The following is a 7,500-nucleotide window of genomic DNA, read 5'->3' as shown; positions in this document are numbered from 1 at the left end:
ATTACTGAAATTTTTATCAGCTGCCTGCATGACCACCCACCACCTGCTTCTATGGTTTCATATAATAACCTTAATTGGGATGCTAAATTGGGGTAGTACAACTTGCCCAATGTAGCTCACAGCCTCACAAATGCAAACAGCACTGCCTTTAAGAAGGGTTGCTAACTCTATCCCATTAAAACCTTTGCCTTTGGTTTCAAAACATTGAACAAAAGGCAGCAGCAGATTTGGTTTCAGAGTTTTCTTCTCCAAGATGAGCTGCCTAGCAAGGCTAATGTCCCCCATCTGTCCGAAGCAACTGGTTTTAAGGTGCCAGGGATTCGCCCTTTCCCTCGACATCTGTTTAGTGAGAATAACTCCAACATGTGAAGGCCTGTGTGAGGCTCGATTGTCAGTGACTGTTTGAGATTCTGAGCCATTGGAGAATTTTACACACCTTGAGAGCTTATCCTCAATGTTACTCTTGCATAACAGTCCATGGAGGTCACATCCATTATCGATTGAAAAATAAACAGAGTTGGTGCTTGTGCATTTATTGTTTGTAAAACCTTTCGATAGTCACACCTGTGTTTGAAGAATGGTATAATCACATTCATTGATTATAACTGGACTGTAGAATGGAACACCAGAGATTAAGATGAAATAGGAGATAAATTGCAATCCCAAATAACAAAAAATTAAAAAACTTTTGTGACAACATTGATCACCCTGAAGAGTTCAATGAAAAAAGTATAATTTTTATTGTCCTATTTATAGGCTTAATCAGAGAGCATTTCAATGGACAATGGCTATGATTTTTGCTATAAATGAGATAAATAACAATGAATTATTATTTCCCAACATTACACTTGGTTACGTCATCCATGACAATTGTTTCCGAATGCCAAAGTCGATTGAAAATTCACTAAACTATATTGAACGGAGATCACAGGATGAGGATCAATGTTTCTATCAAGTTGTTGTCACTTCATCTGGCTCTTATCATGCAGTGGCAATTGCACGATTGTTGGGAATTTTCCACATTCCACAGGTAATTCGTACAATAACCTTCAGACACCTCATATTTTAATGATAAAAATTGTTTGGTGAAGTGATTGAAACTTCATTATTCCTCAAATGGTTGGTGTGGATTAAATTCAAGAGTAAGTATGGAACATCCTGTACTTGTAAGTGTGGAAAGCAAATCAAACAACGTGTCTCATGAGATCCACGATAAAGGATGCATCTTCAAAATGTAAAGAACTCGACAGGGAAATCTTCTGCACTCACATTTTGAGTTACTATCCTTAGTGGACTCCATCGATCTCAAGATATAGGAACTCAACTCAACTCTTTCATCGTTTATTGGGAATAAAGTCCCAGAAACTTACCAAGCTCATTGGTCCTTCTGCAACTAACACGAAATGCTGCAAACAACAACCTGACAAAACAATTGTAACGATGCGAGACAACCTACCCATATCTTCAACTGAACCGTTGGTCTTTTGCATAATATTTGGCCCAATGTCAAAAAAGAACATGAATTTACTGTGAAAAATGACACAGAAAATGTCTCTGCTATGATTAACTCAAGGCTTTCTTTCATAACAGGCAGGTAAATCCTGTCCAAACTCTAAAATATGAATATGAATTGCGCAACATTCAGAAAACCAATTGGAACCACTTTCTAAAGGCCCGGTCACACCTTGACGTTTTCGCCAACGTATGCCGATTTTTGAATTTTTTTTCTAAAACGCTGGCACACGTTGAATACGTTATGGGTAAGTTTTGATAACATTGAGAGCACACTGAAAAACTCTGCCATACATCGTTGTACGTTGGCTTTAAACGTTGTACTTTTTGGTTGTCCTCAAATTTTTTCATGCTTGAAATTTCACGACGTATGCTGGCGTATGACTCACATGTTCCGCTACGCTGGCCACAGGTTGTATGCACGGTCTGCGATTGTTGACAGACGTCAACACATGCTACTTGTAAGTTAATCATAAGTTGAGACATGCCGAGGTAATGTTTAGCGTACCCGAAACTTATTTCTAACCTATGATTAACGTGTTGTTGGCACGTTACGCGATCGTTGCCACACATCGACAGACGTTACTTTTAAGTTAGTCATAGGCTGAAAGACGTCAGTATAATGGATCGTCCTTGCGTCAGCGTCCACGGCCACGGCCAGGACACTTATTTGCAGCATTCTTCAAACTTTTCTTCGGCATGACGAGGATGTTCACACTTCGATGTCTAGCTTGGCTATGATTCCAATTGTCCATCGGCAGCGTCTATTTAAAATAGTCGAGTTTGAGCGTTTTAACACGTTCAGAAGAAGCGCTTCAAATTTCAAAACCCCAGCGTCAAAAAACAAAGGCGAGTGACAGCAATTTAAATCGTTCATTGTAAACAATGAAAATGGCTGAGTCGTACCATTTAAAAGTCGTTGAGTGTAAAAAAAATCCAATTGTTGAGTGCAAGCATCTACTTTCAATAGTGGGGTTTGAGCGATTTAGCACGTTCAATAGAAACGATTAAAATTTCCGAGCGCCAGCGTCAAAAAACAAAGGCGAGTGACAGCAATTTAAATCGTTCATTGTAAACAATGAAAATAGTTGAGTGGTACCGTTTAAAAGTCGTTGAGTGTAAAAACAATCAAATTGTTGAGCGCAAGCGTCTACTTTCAATAGTGGAGTTGCAGCCATTTAAATCGTTGAGTTTATCATTTAAATCGTTAAATCGTTAAACGCAAGGACGATCCATCATAACCCACACCCTCCCCCTCACACTCACCTACTACTGCCAACATGAACAAACTACGACTAATACTGATACTGATACTGATACTGATACTGTTACTGCTGACATGGACATCGACTCAAAAAGGACTCGAAAACACTGTTGGGTTCCCGTTTTATGAGCAGCATTTTTATATACCAATTCCCAAAACCGCTGGGAACACGTCTTTATATGGCAGTTGTAAGCTAGAAACACGTTAATTTTTTTTTTTTTTGTCGACCGGAAGACGTCATTGGAATACGTCTACATACGTCGATATGTGTTGGGACTACGTAAAGAATTGGTTCAAAGCACGTCAAACATAAGTTATAAATAAGTTTCATGTAAAAAAGACATTACCGCGACGTGTTTCGACTTATGAGTAGCTTATAAGTAGCCTTTGTGGACGTGTGTAAGCGTCCACATATCGGGTGTAAAACTTATCCCCATCGCATGCGGAACGTGTGTCATACGCCGAGTACGTCGTAAAATTTTGAACATGTTTAAAATTTCTTGACGTACTCTACTTATTACGACATATGATAGCGTACTTTAGCGTTCTACTCACGTATACCAAACTTACTCATACCGTATTTGACGTGCCCCCAACGTTTTAGACACATTTTTCTTAGGTGGGCAAACGCTGGCAAGATCGCCAAGGTGTGACCGCTATGTTGTCACTTCCATTTCTACGGCAGTTATGATTCGAATCGTTGTGCGTCAGCCTTTTAATAGGCTACGTTACGACATCGTCGGCGATGTGTGCAACACGCTATGCCTAAGTTAGACTATCGTTGGGCATAGGTTGTGTAGGCCAACAACAGGTTCAGCATTCGTTGGTATAAGTTATCTATAACACAACGAAACGTTCTGTGTCCGTTACCAATGCATTATACATAAGACCAAGTCGCTATGAATACGTCCGAATCTTTAAAAAACAACATCAAAAGTTCAACGTAAGCCAGCGTTTTACATACATTTTAATACGTTGCCATCGCTGGCTAAAACGTCAAGGTGTGACCGGGCCTTAACAAAGATACACAAGGCCAGCAACCTAGATCAACCTATCATTAAGATTTGTCCAGTAGCTTCCCCACCAAACTGATCTCTGGTTATCTTCATAATAAGATGGCAAATCTCATCCAATCTCCATCCTCCTTCACCATGGACATCAATCACACAAAAAAACTTGGAACAGTTCAGTTTTCCCTCTGATAACAAATTCTAATTCACAAGAGACCCGATACACAATAATCCCAAAATCATGAGAGTCTCAGGCTCTCGCACACTTTTTCGACCTCCAGACAACCAAGAAACCAAGCACAGAAACTCTCATTTGCCTCACCAAACTAGTTTTTCTCTCAACTGCCTTTCATCCACCAACCAGCAAATTATACAAGCAGATGAATGGCGTAGCCATTGACACCAAAATGGGTCTGAGCTAATTTTTTTTTTGTTTTCATTGAGAAATAAATTTAAAACCGATGGTCCCACCTCTACATAGATAACTGCATTGGTGACACATTATGAGGCATGGAGGACCTTGAACGGTTTATCAACTATTTTGATTTCCTTCCATCCTGCCCTCAAATTAACATGGGAGATTGTGTGTACCAATGTCACCTCTCTCGACATTAATGTTCAAGTCAAAGGGAATGGACTTCTATTACAAACCTCTAGGTTCACAACAACTCGCTTCTATATTAATCCATCCACCGCTACCACATCAAAACTTCAATTCCATATTCCTTTGTCCTCATTCTCTCTGTCATCTGTTCAGCGACAATTCTGACTTTGAATCAATATCAAATGAGATGTGTAAGTTATTTGCTGAGCATGCTTTTCCAACACCCAATGTGGCCACTGCACTGGAGTTCACCCACAACACTGACAAACAAACGGCTTCAGTTCTGAGAAGAAAACTAAATAATGGACCTCATTCACATTGACCGACCATTCCATCAACCTTTGTGTCAAGAATATCTTCCATTGTAGAACTTCAAGCTTTCACAGAATGATACTGAAACTGCCTTGATTTCCTCATCACCACCTTTCATCTCTTTCAATTGGGACAGAAATTTGAGAAATTTACCATCTGATTTACTCCTCTCATTCGCCCCACCTCCCACCACCACCAGGTACATTCAAGTTTTCACAAGTCACTGTAACCCAAGCCGTTTCATTGAAATGACCACTTCACTTTCAGGAACCAAAAGCAGGATTCAAGTCATCGAACACTTTAACTTAACCTCTGTGAATGCTATTTATGGAATCACCTGCACTCTATGCAAGAATATATACGTGAGTGAAACAGGGCGAAGACAAGGTGATCACTTCTGTGAACACTTGCTGCATGTACAGACCAACAGCACAGATCTCTCCATGCCAGTTGCTCAACACTTCAATCTTCCAGGCATTCATTCACTCACATGACAGTCTCCTGTATTTTTTCCATTGTAGAACCAAGAACAGCAGCAAAGAGCAAAGTCTTATCAGCATGTTGGTACATCGGCATGGACACAATCGGCATGTTGGCTCCTCATGTGATCATCGAGCATTTTTCATTTACTTAGACCTCCCATCTGTTAAACTTTTCCACCCTTTCACTCTCTATATTTTTCCCTTTTATTTTATTTCATTTAGTTTTATGTAGAAGACAGTAAAACTCTCAAATATCGCATGTTGTCATATCATGGGTTTCAACCAATTGCGGGCAACCTATTATGTTCTGATTTGAATATCGCAGTATTTCATTTCGGCCAAACATGGTTTTTGAGATGAGTTTAATCGTTTGTGTCTACATGTACAATTACCTACCATTACGAGCCTTTAAATGATTCTCATGCACTGTTAATTGTGGTAATCAGACCAGCATACTGGAACGAAGCTAAGTTTATGAATGAATTGTCATCCAACATGAAATGACATATGTAGATCCTCTAATACTAGATCTATGAGATCTTGTAGACACACAACAGTTAACATTGACACAAAAACGTAAAACGATGGACAAAATTAGTTGTGCCAAAGGGCAGAGAATGGTTATGAGATTGCAAAAAAAAATGTAGATGTTACATAGGTTGGCAAGAGGTCAAAGTGCAGTATATGTCGGCCACCATTACGGGATCATTGATTCGCCTTTGCAGTAAATGGGAGTCAAATGTCCATGCAAGTTTACCCACATCGCGAAATGCAAACGTCTCATTCCAGTTCCATCATCCTCTTACTGAAAGGATGGAAAATGTATGGAATGTTTGGATCGAGAACAAAACAGGAAAAAATGCGTTTGAGTGGACTGGTGTATGGGAGAAACCATTGTGGATTTACCCCTTTTAGTGGACCTGTGATGCAGGAGAAATCATTGCAGGTTTATCAATATTTCCAAAATGCACCCATGGCCGAAGGCTCCGGTTCAACCATGGCAGACCATGATGCTGTGAAAAACTAGCCACTGCAGCTCAAGGAACTAAACGATGCGAAGGGATTTATTCCAGAGCAGATTTTTAACACAGAAGAGACTGGATTATTTTGGAAGAGGGTGGCATCTCGTACATTCCTGCCCAAGCAGGAAATATCTGCTCTGGATGAAGGTGGCTCAGGATCATCTTAAAGGATCATATTACCATTCTTCCATGTGGCAATGCAGCAGGTGACTTTGTTGTGCTCCTGATGATCCGACAGCCATTGCAAGTTCTACATCCACATGTTTCTAACCTCCACCCTCCCCCTTCTAACAGCATCTTCATAATCATTGTGAGCTAAGTCTTGTGTTTACTATTTACAGCAGAGTGTGTAATATGTTTACCCTCACCCACCTCGCTGTTTTATAAAAATCACTTCACTGTTTTGTAATAAATTATAAAGGTAAAACTCTTGTGTTTTTGTATATTTTATCCTGTAATTATTTTATTTTCATGTTTATTTCAATGCTAACAAGCGTTATATTTATTTTTAGTTTTTATTTCAATTGTGATGTGTTTATTTCTGCCTGCCACCGACCTTCCGCTATATTTTCTCAAAGCCCAGGAACCGATCCTCCCCTTTTACCATTGGCCGTTGGTTTTCCCAATCACAATTTAAACTATCGCCACGTTTTCCACTAACCTAACCTCTGCAATATTTAAGGGTTTACTGTCTTACCACTCCCACTTTTTCTCTTCTCACTTTCCTCTCCTCTCTCCTGTCATTTCCCTTCCCCCCTCTCTTCTACATTTTTCCCTCTTTTCTCCGCTATATCAGTGGCATTTTAATTTTTAATTTCTTCAACTCTTTCTTTTTTTCATTCACTATTTTATTACTTTTTCTAGAATTTTTCAATATTGCTTCAGTTTCTTTATCGAATTTTGTGTCACTTCTTGTTTTTTCCACACTATTTTGAGGTTTCTCATCGTCTCAGTCCCCTTGACTTTTACCTTGAAAACTCTGTCAAAATCAGTCATTCTCACCCCAACTTGACACCTGACCCCACTTTGACCCACCGGCCACTGACTCACTCCCTCCGTATATATATATATATATATATATATATATATATATATATATATATATATATATATATATATGTATATATATATATATATATATATATATGTATGTATATATATATATATATATATATATATATATATATATCCTTGCCCCCTATCCTTTTTCTCTGGTTTGCTGTGAGGAAGCCTAAATGCTCGAAAATACAGCTTCTCCTTACTTGCCACGACGGATAACTTCTTGCTGATTTCA

The sequence above is a fragment of the Eptatretus burgeri genome, chromosome 1 (assembly GCF_056783735.1).
Source record: "Eptatretus burgeri isolate ZD-2024b chromosome 1, Ebu_testis_v1, whole genome shotgun sequence".
NCBI classification, from domain to species: Eukaryota; Metazoa; Chordata; class Myxini; order Myxiniformes; family Myxinidae; genus Eptatretus; species Eptatretus burgeri.
This window is presented reverse-complemented; position numbering follows the sequence as displayed.